Raw genomic sequence first — 14579 nt, 5'->3', positions numbered from 1 at the left:
TTAATGGGTAAGTAGGAAGTCAGTAGGTAGAGGTGGGAACATTCCACGCTCAGGGGGCAGGAAGAACAAAAGGATGGAGATGGGAAAGCTGGTCTGGAGTTAGAATCCTCTGAGGGAGCAGGGAGCCTAATAAGGCTTAAACCTGGGGTAGGCCTTGAAGGTGACTTTATTTAGCTGGGAATGGGATTCATTTAGTCATTTAGAGTAACATGATCAGACGTGTTCATGAGGAAACATTAAGCTGGCAGGATGTGACTGATGGAGGGGACAGCCAAGCCTGCAGGTGGGAAGACTGGTTAGGAAGCTAGTGCAGGCATCTCCGTGGGGGGTGAACGCAGGGGCGGGCGCAGTGAGCCCGGCTAGGAGGGCCCAGAAGGGAGAAAGAATTCAGAGGAGAAATGGCCGAGACCTGGCTGCCTGTGGGAGGGGAGGAGACAGGGAGTCCCCCACGGGGCTTGGATGAGTGTGGAGCCAGAAGCAGACTAGGAAGTCAAAGGGAGGAGGAGGATTTCAGAGAAAGCAATAGTGAGGCTTCTTAACACTCCTCCTCCTTTTAAATGTCAGTCTCTGGGCTGTGTAACTTGTTGCTGACATCTTAGTGAGTGCATGGAAAGGAGAGCCATGGAAAGTTGAAATTTTAAATCATGAATTTTGCTTTTTTTTTTTTTTAAATGAATTTTGTTTTTTATTAACGTCTGAGAATATTTTTATAGAGATAGTAAATGGAAAAACGAAGCCTGACTTTTGGGGCAGATGGATGAATCTAATCATTAAAGTGTTCTTTTTATACACATACTTTTCTTTTCACTTTTTATTAGCTTAGATAATAATTTGCAAACTAAAATAAAAAAACAGCTTAACACTGTCAGAAAACAAAAAGATGAAATTCAGATTGATTCATTAGGCTAACTTTGAAACTACAGAATATCTTTGCTTAATAATTTAAATTTAATAATGAGGCAGACTCATTACCAAGCTTCCTACAGGGATGAGTCTCTCTGGACCCTGGCTCCTCACAGGACACAATCCATTTTTGCTGAATTCTTTCCTCACTGGTAAGGTCTGCTAATTCTTAAGCTCCACCACCATGACTTTTGAGAACCCAGAGTCATCTCCATTCCATGATAAGGCCTTGGAATAGACTTTGGTGAATATTTAATATCTAATATTATGGTATTTAAGGCAGTGAAAATACTATTTCTTAATGATGCAATTTTCTTATTCTTCACATATATTCTAAATTAATCAATGTTTAAAAGTAACTTGACACAAAATGTTTATGGCAGTCCTTTTCGTAGTGGCTAGAAACTGGAAATTGAATGGATGCCCATCAATTGGAGAATGGCTGAATAAACTTGGTATATGAATGTTATAGAATATTATTGTTCTCTAAGAAATGACCAGCAGGATGATTTCAGAGAGGCTTGGAGAGACTTACATGAACTGATGCTGAGTAAAGTGAGCAGACTCAGATCATGGCAGCATGGCAACAACAATACTATATGAGGATCAATTCTGATGGAAATGGCTCTCTTCGGTAATGACAGGATCCAAATCAGTTCCAATTGATCAGTGATGAAAAGAACCAGCTACACTCTGCATAAGAACACTGAGAAATGAGTGTGGACCACAACATAGCATTTACACTCTTTCTGTTATTGTTTGCTTGCATTTTTGTTTTTGTTCCTAAGTTATTTTTACCTTCTTTCTAAATCCCATTTTTCTTGTGCAGCAAGATGACTGTATAAATATGTACACATATATTGCATTTAACATATACTTTAATATACTTAACATGTATAGACTATCTGCCATCTAGGGGAGGGGCTGGAGAGAAGGAGGGGAAAAGTTGGAATAGAAGTTTTTACAAGGGTGAGTGTTGAAAAATTACCCATGCATATGTTTTGTCAATAAAAAGCTACAATAAAAAAAATAACCTGACACAGGAGGATTGGGTTCTCTTACTAGAGAAAGTGAAAAGATGAATTAAGGACTTGACAAAAAAAAAGAGATCAAATTTAGAATAATTACATAAGAATTAGTTACAGAATCTATAAGATAAATACAAAAATGGTGGCATTCTGTCCATAATCCAGTTCAGATTAGACAAAATGAATTTGGAGTGGGTCCAATTTGAATGGTTCTGAATGTCATTAGTTGTCTTTATAGTCACAGATATTCATGTAGCAGTACTACGAACAAAAGGCTCATTGTGTAAATTTACAATTCAATTCCATGAATACTCATTCAAGATCTATCACGTGCAAAGCACTGTACTAGGCACTAGAAATACAAGAAAAATGAACAACTCATTGCCTCTAAACTTATATTCCATTGGGAAGATTAAGCATGCTTAGAAATAAATAAGTACAAAGTATATAAAAGACATATGAAGTAAATTCAAGTAGGCATGAGCATTAATGATTAGAGTATTTCAGGAAATACTATCTTGTGTAGGAGGAGACACCTGAACTGAGCTTTGAATGAAGCTGGGGCTTTCAGGAGAGCTATAAGGAAGGAGGGCATTCCAATATGGGGTAATACTAATCATCTGTTTCCTTTATATGTCCACAAATACTTTTCCTCCAGGTTCACCTTCTGACTTTTTTACAAGCAATTATTAAAAAAAATTAAGGTATATTTTTAAAATAAGAAAGATAGTAGTTCCCAATGGAGGAACAGTATGTTTAGGGCTAATATAAAATTTCAGTGAAAAAGAGAATAGAGGAAATCCTAGAAATGTGAGACTTACTTGTTTTAACTTGTATTACTCTTTTAGCTTTTTTGATTTCTTTACATAGGAAATTGAATTCATAGTCCTTTTCTCCACCAAAAATGAAGAAACAAATTGAAAGAGAAGCAAAGAAAAATAAATAACCCCCCAAATCCAGTCATTCTCTCTGATCATGGAAGACTGAATAGATACATTTTCTTTAATGATAGTAAAGAAATTTAAATACTAATAACGCACATATATATATCACGTACACGCAATTCCATGTATACACATATATATTCATAATACTTTATAAGTCATTTTAAATGGTGTAACTCCCATTTTAGAGATGAGCAAATTGAAACCCAGAGAATTTAAATGACTTGTCCATAGCAGTCAATCAGCAAATGTGAGCACAAGGAATTCCATCCAAGTTTTCTAACTCCAGGAATGATGCTATTCCACAAGGGCTGGTTGCTTTTCAGAAGGAGTTTATCAGGGCTCAGTCAATTACTCTAACAAGTTATTCCACTCCACTTAAAGTAAGTGATAAGATGCCCAATCAATCAATCTCAATCATAGGCTTTAGACTCAATGAGAAAAGTCCTTGAAACTGAATTGACTGTGATGGGTTACAGCTTCTAAGGGAAAGATAGTTGTGATCCTGATGTCTCCCGACCTCAGAGTGCTATTGTTCTGTCAATGATTCTGAAGTCTCCTGGCTTTAGGAATATATTTCTTCCCCTAGATTTTAGGGAAGATATAGCAGTAACCCTGCGGTTCTCTTATTTCTTATTCTAACAATCTGTCTGTCAATGATTCTAAATTCTTCTGACCTTAGGATAGTTCTATAAACATTGTTGACTGTCAAATAAATAATCTGTTGGTCAGTGACAGCCAAGTTCCTGAAACAATAGTGAATAGACTACCCCTAAAACCTACCTATAAGCCATAAAATTAGCAAATAAGTAATATGAAGCTCTAGTCTCTCTACTTTGTCTTATAAATTTGTCTTCTTTTTCCAGGTTCTTTGCTAAATCCTTTTGGAACTTAGCCTGCTTCAATTGGCATTATAATTACAACAAACTTTGCTCCTTGACTTGGAGATGGATTCAAGCCTGCAAATTTTTTTTTTTTTTTTTTTGCGATACCTTGTTACACCATCTGTGACCCCAACTTTTTGGGGTCTCTTTTTGAAACTCAATTACACAGCAATCACTTTCAAATAGGCTGAGGAAACTTACATTATCAAGCTAGTTTATAACCAGTCATTAGAGACTTAAAACAAACAAGAGAAGGAACTTTGTGGAGCAGGGACAGGGATGGGCTTCAGTTTAAGCTTAGTCTAGATCACTTCCATTTCCCCTCATGCCTCGGAGGACATTTCAGATTTCAAAGAGTTCAGAAAACAATCTGGACTTCTTTCCATATGTATTTAATAGCATCCCCCAGTTCAGCTGACAGCTATGATTACTTTTGGAGCTAAGGGGCAGACTGGATGTAGGTTCATGGTAGTTTTACAAGGAGTCCAAGAAAAAAGGAACCCACCTTGTATGGTATGGTGTGTATCCCAAGAATGGGGGGCAGGGAGAAGAAGGATTTCCAGCCATCTATACCAAATTTGAGGCTTTCTCCTGAACTATATTGTCTATTTGTGGGAAAATGTATTATAAGTTCTTAGAATTTTTTTTGTAGCTACTTAAGGCTGTCTTGCTATATAATCTATACAATTCTGGGCACAAAATACAAATACAAAGAATTAATCTATTTCTAGTATCACTTCAAATATGTATCTATATCGACAAGTTTCTCTTCAATTTATCATAGTTTTGTTGAATGTTTTCTTTGTTTTTAGTACATTGGGGAGTGTCAAAGAAGGAAACAAGAGTCCCTGCCAGAAACACTGGAGTTCAAATTTGAAATAGGGTCATGTAAAAGTTTCTCAGGCAAAGGGAAATCAAGAATGGAAAAAATTTAAGAAGCCCTGATCAAACTCTTTGCTTTAAAGATGAAGAAATTGAGATTTAGAAAAGTTTAAAAAGTTAGAAAAGCCTAAGGTCATTTAGCCAGTTAATGATAAGAGTTAGAATTTAAAGCATCCTGATTCACAGACCAGTATTACTTTTTCATTTTTTTTTAAAGAATGAAGTGTTTATTAAGAATGAATAGTTTATTTTCATTGTATGATACAGTTATAGTATAACTGAAGAGATGACACAAACTCACTAATAACAACTAGAGAACAAATGTAAGGTGTATGTACCTTTTTATTTATATATCTTCCTTTTTTGTAGTATTTGATTTATTTAATATTTTCCCCAATTACATTTAACATTTTTTTTACATTTGTTTTAAAATTTTTTGAGTTTTAGTTTCTCTCCTTTATTCCCACTTACAGTTAGGAAACCACATATGAAGTTATGCAAAACATTTTCAAAAAAGTCAAGTTGTGAAAGAAAACATAGATCTACCCTAATGAAAATAAAAACCCTCAAGAAAAATTAAGTTAAAAAAAGAGAGACAGAAAGAGAGACTGCTTCAATCTGTATTCAGACTTATTTCATTTTCTGGGTATGGAGAGGATTTTTCATCATAAGTCCTTCAGGCTAGTCGTGAATGATTGTACTACTGAGAATAGCAAAGTCATTTACATCTGGTCATCCCAGAACATTGCTATTATTTTGTTTACAATACATTTCACTGTACTTGAATTCATGGAGGACTCTCCAGGTTTTTGTTTCTGAGAGCATCCTCATCATCATTTCCCATAGAATAATATTCCATCACAAACACATACCACAGTATATTGAGCCATTCTCTAATTGATAGACATTTCCTCCATTTCCAATTTTTTTGCCCTGAGAAGAAAGTTGCTATGAATACCTTTTGTATATATAGGTCATTTTCCTTTTTTTTTTTTTTTTTTTAATCTCTTTTTGGTATTCATGCCTAGCAGTGGTATTATTAGGTCAAAGAAAATGTATGAATTTATAGTCCTGGGGGTACAGATCATATCTTTTGATCATTTATCAATTGGGGCATGGTTCATATTTTTTATAAATTTGATTCAGTTCCTTCTGTTTGAAAAATTAGACCTTATCAGAGAAACTTGCTTCAAAATTCCTTTTATAATTACTATTGCTAACTTTTTTTCCCCCTTTTTTTCCTCTCTCCTTTTACTCTGTTCCTGGTACTGGCCACTACCTCCTCCAATATGTCCTCTCTTTTGTTACCCTTTCTCCTTTCCATATCCCATTCCCCTCCAATTTCCCTGCAGGATAAGAGAGATACCCCCTCCTAAATATTTCCTCTTTGATTCATTTCTGACTAGAGTAAGATTCACTCACTCCCCCTGTTCTCCTGCTCATTCCCTCCACTGTAAAAGCCTTTTTTTGCCTCTTTAAAATGGCAGATAATTTGCACCATTCCACTTCTCCTATTCCCTTTCTCCCAGTGCATTCCAATCTCATCCCTCTTGCCTCTGTTTTTCTTTGTATTGAAGAGAATCAATGACATCACAGAGTGACTGGCCAGTAAATTGAATTTAAGTATGGGAAAGCTGCACAAAGTTGTGCCTCTCACTTTCTAAGTGAGTCATCAAAGTCCAGTCACAGAAGCCTGGCAATGGCCAAGCTCAAAGCAGCCACAAAGATGCATCTTTGTGGCTGCTGGAACAAACTGTTCCCACCTGTTCATTCCACCTGCACAAGTCTTCACATGCTTAGGTAGATAATCCCTTAACCCACCAAGGGTTTGAGGGTCAGTTTATCCCGTCTGCCAAGATGGTTTGCTTGGATGTGGCTGCTGGGCAAGGCTATAGCTTCTTGGAGACACAGGTGACAGGTAGATGTCATATCTATGTGTAGTATATATAGTTACATAAATAATTACACATTGGTGGAGCAAAGATGACATATCTAACTACTAAGATACATTCAGAGGAAGGGAAAGATCAGTGATGGAACAGTGTTGGGGAAAATTTCATGACCAAGGTCAGTTTCAAGCTATAATTTAAAAATTCTGGCATTCTAAAGGGATAGCATGGGTATTAGTGCACAGGAGCAAAGGCAGCAGAGTGCCTTGAAATATTTGTTGTTTAAGCAAGATTATTTCCCAGAGACAGTAAATAGATCAGCCTAATTTAGGGATTAGCAAAAGAATAGGTTGTATTAGGAAAGGAGGCCCTGGGTTTTAAATGTCAGGCTGAAGAATTTTAGCCTTGGCTTTGTCACAGATTATATGTGTGACTCCAGCCAAACTGCTTCATTTCTGTGAGGTCTGTTTTCTCGTATGAAAATTGAGGTTGGATTGAGCATCCTTTCTGTTCTAAATTATTGTGATTTCTAGGATTTTATATATAAACTGGGAGTGATTTTAGGTTTCTGATAGGGGGAGGAATGTTTTAGAAATATTAATCTGTTATTAATACTATGATACATAGGTTAGATTGATATGGTGCCATGTTGTTTACAGTCATTAAGGAGAAGGGGCTTAAAAACTGAATTAGGTTGATGGCTATGAATCAAGACAAACAGGCAAACATAAGAAGCCCCAGCTAACAAAGAACTGATAAGACTTGATGACATGATAGGGTTGGGAGAGAGGGTTAGTCAATCATGGTTATTACTCCATAGTTTTCCCTTTTCCACCATCTTACAAATCAGTCACACACGCCAATCTGCTCTCTCTTTGACTTTAAAATGAAGGTGCCTTTTGTGTTATCATCACTGGATCCAGAGGCTCTTGATGAATACTTATTGATTTGAAAATCATATGTTATGGGGCAGTGAGGTGGGGAAGTTTAGTCAGGAGGCCCTAAGTTCAAGTTCAGCCTCAGATATTTACTACCTGAGCAAGTTCACGAATCTTGACTGCCCCCCCCCCAAAAAAAAAAATTAAGCCATTAAAGTGAAGCTTTATTTGAAAGAAATTATTTGGAATTTATTGATATTAATATTCTACTGAACAGAAACACTTCAGTGAAGAAAAATATACCTTGCCATCCAGAACTCTGAGATTCTTCTCTGAGACTATAACTATTTTCCTTCTTTTTTTCCCTGATGTATTCCTCCCAAACAACTCTTAAACCTCATCACATGCTTCAGTCACTCTCCAACTTTCTCAGCCCAGTGCCCCTTTTTTGGCTTCCTTTTTCCCTTTCCAGTCTTGACCCTACAATTAGCCAGTTGAACTTAACATTGTACTCTAACCCTTGAATTTCTCACCCCACTGTTTTATCGCAACACCTTCTTTCTAAGTTCTAATGTTGAATGACCCTCTCCATCTACCTTCTTCATTAGAACTTGCAAGTTATTGAATGCTACCATTGCAATTCACACAATAATGTTACTAACTTACTTTATCTTATTTCAACCAGGCCCTCAGTGATTTATAGTAATCCATTTACTACAGCAGCTATTTCAGACCTTCTCTTCTATTAAAGCTACCTAGACCACATTCTCATAACTCCCTTTCTGCAGGGAACCTTCTATCATACTGTTCTGAGAAAATGGAAACTATTTATTATGCATTTATCCCATTTTCCCCCAATTCTATATTCCGGTCCCTTCAATACCATGCTCCATTTTCTCCTCCTTTGCTCTTGTCTTAAAGGAAAAGGTGGTCCTTCTTGCCGAGGCTAATCCCTCTTCTTGTGCTTTCAATCCCATTCCTTCTCATATTCTCCAGGGACTTGGCTTCAATCATTTCCTTTCTAATCTTCAATTTCCTTACATCCACTAGTTCCTTTCTTGCTACCTACAAAAATGCTTAGATTTCCATTCTTAGAATGCCTTCCCTTGACTCTATCCTCTCATGTTTCCTCTTTTTCACAAACCAAACTCTTAGAAGCAGCTAATTTGGAGTTACCATTGCTCATTCTTGGACTTCCTCATCATCCCCTCTTCTTTGTAGCCCTTTTCAGGCTGGCTTCTGATTCCATCACTGAGCTGAGACACATTGCCAAGATTGCCAAGGGTCGGTCTTATCTAAGTCCTTATCCTTCTCAATCTTTCTGCATCATCTGATACCAATGACATGGTCTCTCTTGTCTGGCATTTCAGGTCACTGATCTAACCTGGTTTTCTTCTGAACTATTGAATATGCGTCTGTATCAGTTTCCTCTACAGGATTTTCATCCGTCCTGTGTCCTCTCCTTGATATATTCCAGGAATCTAGCTGGGACCTTCTTTATTTTTTGGAGGGGTGCCTCCCTTCACTCTCTATAGCTTTCTATCTAGGTGATCTCATCAGCTTCCATGGATTTAATTGTCATCTCTATGTAGCTGACTTCCAAATCTACATAGTCTACTTTCATCTTTCCCCTGAGCTTCAGGGCCATATCACCAACCTCCTGCTGGACCATAGGGATAACCCCAAAGGTATCTCAAATCTAGCACGTCTAATATGGAACTCATTATCTTTCCCATAAATCCTCTCCTACTTTCCAACTTTCCTATTTCATATTAAGAGTATCATCATCTTTAAAATATTGTCGGTACCCAGACAAAGAACTATGGAGACAGGATGTGGATGGAAATATAGTATTTTCATTTTTTTGTTTGCCTTTTCTTTCTTGTAGTTTTTTTTTCCTTTTGATCATAACATGACAAATATGGAAATATATTTAAAAGGATTGTATATGTATAATCTACATCAGATTGCTTACTGTCTTGGGGAGGAGGGAAGTGAGGGAAGAGAAAAAAAATTTGGAACTCAAAATCCTACAAAAATGAATGTTGAAAATATCTTCACATTCAATTACTAATGAGAAAAAAAAAAGACCATTATCCTTTCAATTACCCAGGTTTACAATTGTGGAATCATTCCTGACAATTCCTGCTCCCTCCAATCAGTTACATACACACATATATAAATCCAATAAGTTGTTAGGTCTTGATTCCACCCCATTTTTTCATCCCTGTAACTCCTACTCCAATTTAAGTCCTTGGCATTTGTATCTCTTTGTTGAAGCAGGCTTCTCAGTCTCTCTGCCTCAAGTTTTCCCTCTCCATAATCCATTCTCCACAAAGCTGCTGAAATGATAACTCTTAAAATATCCCTTTGATCAAAAAAGCTCCAGGAAATGTTCTACTGACTCAAGGATAAAGCACAAATTACTTTAGTGGAACTTTAAAGCTGCTCACAAAGTAGTTGCTCTATTTCTTTCTAAATGGATTTTTACATCATTGACTTTCATATATACCATACTGGTCCAATTGCTATATACAATATTGTCTCTCCCATTTCCCCATGCTACTGTGAGGGAAGGGTCAAAACCAGCCCACCTCATTTTAGCCTGTATATGTTATGGGTAGAGTACTGGCCCAGGAGCCAGGAAGACCTGAATTCAAATCCAGTTTCAGACATTCATTACCTGTATGATCTTGGGCAAGTCACTTAATTTTAGTTTGCCTCAATTTTCTCATCTGTACCTGGATAATAATAGCCCCTATCTCCCAGGGTTGTTGTGCAGATAAAATGACATAATATAAATCACTTTACAAACCTTCAAATGCTATCTATATTCTGGTTTTTATTATTATTAAATTCAAAAAGTCCCTCAAATTGATATTGTACATGTTCTGATGAGCTCAGAAAAATTGGCCATGTTTCTGTAATCATTCAGAACTGCTAAGCTACTTAGAACCAGATTCATGTGAAAGTTGAGGACAAGTGTGGCATTTACCCAATTCCCCTGAGAAGGAACTTCCTCTTTGGCTTTGGCCTAAGTCCTTTCTCCCTCCCCACTTTGGCTGGAGGAGGCTCTTGGGAGATTTGAAGGGTTCGGAGGATGCTGGACTTCCCATCTTCCCAGTGACATCCCGGAATCAGCTGGCAGCAGCACCTATGTTGAGAGCAAAGGACAGATGGGACTTCAGCTTCACAGTTCCATAAACAACCTACCAAAGAAACTGTCATATTTAAGGGAAACTTTGTCAAGCAACCAGGAAATGTGCATTTGTCACATGTCTCTTCTAAGCACTCTTTACTCCTCTACTTTGTCCTAGTCTGAATGTATCATAGACTTTTAGGGGGACCTTTTGTATTAACTGATACCACTTCAGTGTACAGAAATACTGATTTCTAAAGGTGATTAGAATTGACTGACAATTTATTGTCAACTGATTATCTTTATGAGAAGCATATTGGTAGGGGCTCAAGCTAGTAGACTGAATCACCCTTGACTTCTTAGAGGTCCTCTAGGATCTTGATGGGAAGATACAGACAAGCTCTGGGAACACAATTCCTCAATGGGAATGGGAACTGGGGAAAAAAAAAAACCCTGCAGTTTACATGGACAGATACTCTCCCTCCATACTCTTCCTCTAGGAACATAAGGGCTACTTCCTTCATTAGAAGCCTTCCTACTTTCCCAAGTTTTAAATGCACTTTTTCCTCAGGTTACTTTGTATTTGTACTACCTCCCTGTAGCAGAACAAAGCTGGTCTTCAGACTTGATCCGCTCCAGCTTCCCTAATGAAGCTTTCTGGTCATCTAAGAGTATAAAAAGTCCCAGATATGAGGAACACGGGCTTCTCAAATGATGGGTGCCTAAGACCTTTTGAATCACCATCCTCTGATAACCTACTGACCAAACATGCTTCCAGATGAAGACAATAAAGAGCCATGGCCAGAGAAACCAAGGGTCACTGTATCCTTGTTGCATATTGATGTGCTAAGACAAAGTAAATCGCCTTTGTTGATTGTTTAATGATTTTCCAGTGCCTCATTTCAACCCAATATTTAACTTAAACTAAGAGGGAACTGGTGTCAGAGCTGCTTTTAACAGCCTTACAGGATCACGTCCTGTCTCTTGCTAAATTGGCTCCAATTGTTCTATCACTAGACTGGTTTACTATGTTACATACAAGCCCAGAGGTGTGTCTTGATTCCTTCAGTCACTCACAAGATAAATGCTGTGATATCCAATGATGAAAGTATTTTGCTCTTCCCAGACTGATTAAGGACTTGTCCACAACTAGTTTATACCTTTAATCTACTAAGAGACTATAAAATTCTGAGCCTTCTGTTCTTACATTAATTATGGTGCAGGTATTATACCCTTACATATATAAAATTCGAATATATGTTGTATTTACTCATGTATGATCATGTTGTTTTCCCCTAGGAGAATGTAAGCTCTTTGAAGGAAGTGATTGTTTTGCCTTTTTAAAAAAAATGTCTTTGTATCTCCATCCCTTATCACAAAGCTTTGTACATAGATGGTGCTTAGTAAATGTTCATTGGATTGTTTTAAATACATTAATTACAATTTTTATTTTTTATTTTATTTTTCTTGTGCTTACATTAAAAAAAATTATTAAAGCTTTTTATTTACAAAACATATGCATAGGTAATTTTTCCAACATTGACCCTTCCATAACCTTTTGTTGCAAATTTTCCCCTCTTTCCCCCTCCCCTCGCTGGCAGATAGTCCAATACGTTAAATATGTTGAAATAGAGGTTAGATCCAATATATGTATATATATATATATTTATACAGTTATCTTGTTGTGCAAGAAAAATCAGATCAAAAAGGAAGAAAAAGAAAAACTGAGAAAGAAAAAATGTAAGTAAATAACAAGAGAAAGAGTGAGAATGACTAATCACAATTTTTAAGAATGAATTTTATTTTATGCATGTTGTCTTTATCTCAAATACCTAACAAAGTTTCTCTATTTCAGACTAACCTCTCACTAATTCAGAAAGACAAATAAATTAAAGCATATATATCCACTATAGTGGTCTTAGCTTATAATGCTTATAGTTAAAAACCTCTGCCTTACCAATTCCTCACAGCTTTTCTGCTATTAAGAGAGAGGAATATATTTCTATTTATTTTCTGAACTTTCATTGTTTTTTTTTTTCAAATGCTCAGTTTGTTTTCTGCTAATGATTTTTTTAAATTTTACATTATTGAAGTCATTATACATATTGTTTAGTTTTAGTTCTGCTAATTTCGCTTTAAGTTCATACAAATCTTGCCATGTTTCTCTGAATCTCTCATATCCATTTTTTCTTAATGTACAGTAATACTCCATTACATTCAAATACTAATTTTTTCAACCATTTCCCCAAAACACCCATTTTGTTTCTAATTCTTTGCTAGTACAGAGTGTTGCCATGAATATTTTGGCATATATCATTTGTTTCCATCTGACTTCTTTTATGCTGAACTCCAGTTCCATTTCTCTACCTTAAACTCAATATATTAAAAAAAAAATCTATTATTTTTCCTCCCCCACATCCACACAGACTCTGTTTTCCCTTTTACTATTAAGAACACCACAATCTTAGTCATCCAAGTTTGCTAATTCAGCAACATGCTGGACTTTTCATAAGCACAACAGCCAATCAGAGTTCAAGTCTGCATTGCTTTTCCTCCACAACAGCTCTCATTTATTCTCTCTCTACTCACAGTTACTCCATTGGATTATATCTTCCTAGATAAATGACTTCTAACAATGCTCTTGCTTCAGATCTTCCCGCTCTATAGAATTGATTGATATTCTTAAAAGCACCTGTGTTTCACTCCCTTGCTCAGAAAGCTCTTTCCGTTGGTTATGCGATAAAACAAAAACTCTTGTCTTTAGCATTTAAAATCCTGCACAATCTATTTCCAAATTATCCTTCAAGACTTCTTATTCTCCAGCATTCTGGCCAAACTAACTAATTTACTATTTCTTACACTGGACTCTTCACCTCTGCTTACAGAATTCTTAACTTCCTTTAAATCTTAGTTCACACACTGCTTGTCCCCAATATTTTTCTCTTTTATGTCTCTAACATTTACCATTAGTGCCTAGTACCAACATATAGTAGGTACTTAGTAAATCTTAGTTGATTGTGCCTTATGGTGTGATTGCTGGATCAAAATACATAGGGAGCTTAGTAACTGTTCTTGTATAATTCCGAATTGGGTTGGATAAAATTCATATTTCCCCATACAGTGAACAGTTAGTTGTGCTTGTTTTCACAGCCCCTCTAACATAGATTCGTTTTAACTTTTTGGTTATTCTGGCCAATTTTCAAGGTATGGAGTGAAACCTCAGCACTGTTTGAATTTGCATTTCAATTACTAATAGCAATTTTCATATGAATCACTTAAGAGTTTACAATAATCTTTTTGATAAATAAACGTTCATATCCTTTGACCTGAAGTTACAGTTTTTGAAGAAATAGGACATCTCCTTTTTGCAAGAGTTGGACTAGAATCTAACTGATATAAAGTCTCTTCCCTCTCTAGAACTTGATATAATCCTCTCATCAATCCATGGCAGCCTAAAGAAAAAATTAAGACTTCTGAAGAAAATATCTTATTACCAGAAGATAAATTAAGTTCATAACAGACAACACATTTCCATAATATAACTGATGTTGTAATTTATAAAGTCAAGTTATCGCGGATGTCCTTGTAACCAGGGAGAGGATGACCACAGATGGACAACTCTATTGTTACATCAAATATTAAAACACTTTTCACGTGGGTTTTATGGAAAGGTATAAAGAAGAATGGCCCAGGATGGGTGGTTTGCAATCTGCACAGGGAGATGGAGCGAAGAGGAAGTGAGTTATGGATCTCCTGAAGTTTCAAAGCAAACCTGGAGCTCACTGACCCCAACAGGCCGTTTTATTACCTGGGCCTCTTCAGGGGGTGAGTTGTACAGGTGCTGTGTTGTCCTGGCAACCACGGGCGGTGCGAGGGAGGCCAGAAATTATCAAGCCCACCTACTTTCTAAGGCGAGCTCCAGCCCATGAATTGCGCAAGCGCAGTTCACTTCCTCCGTCACCTGTTACAGAGCTCCTCATTGGTCGCGCCATTGAACGTCAGAACTTCGCTGAATCAACATTACACCCTTCC

General features: G+C 36.7%; 1 long non-coding RNA gene across 1 annotated transcript; it reads right to left on the bottom strand.

Moving 5' to 3' along the window:
• Nucleotides 1-5392: 5392 nt before the first annotated feature.
• Nucleotides 5393-14488, bottom strand: LOC127551637 (uncharacterized). Its single transcript, XR_007951139.1, has 2 exons — nt 14356-14488; nt 5393-10562 (listed from the first exon to the last, which is right to left on the bottom strand). It is a non-coding gene; the product is annotated as an uncharacterized LOC127551637 (long non-coding RNA).
• Between the last annotated feature and the right edge of the window lie 91 nt (nt 14489-14579).

The sequence above is a fragment of the Antechinus flavipes genome, chromosome 2 (genome assembly GCF_016432865.1).
Source record: "Antechinus flavipes isolate AdamAnt ecotype Samford, QLD, Australia chromosome 2, AdamAnt_v2, whole genome shotgun sequence".
NCBI lineage: Eukaryota > Metazoa > Chordata > Mammalia > Dasyuromorphia > Dasyuridae > Antechinus > Antechinus flavipes.
Note: the sequence above shows the minus strand (reverse complement) of the source record. Positions and strands in the feature narration are given on the sequence as shown.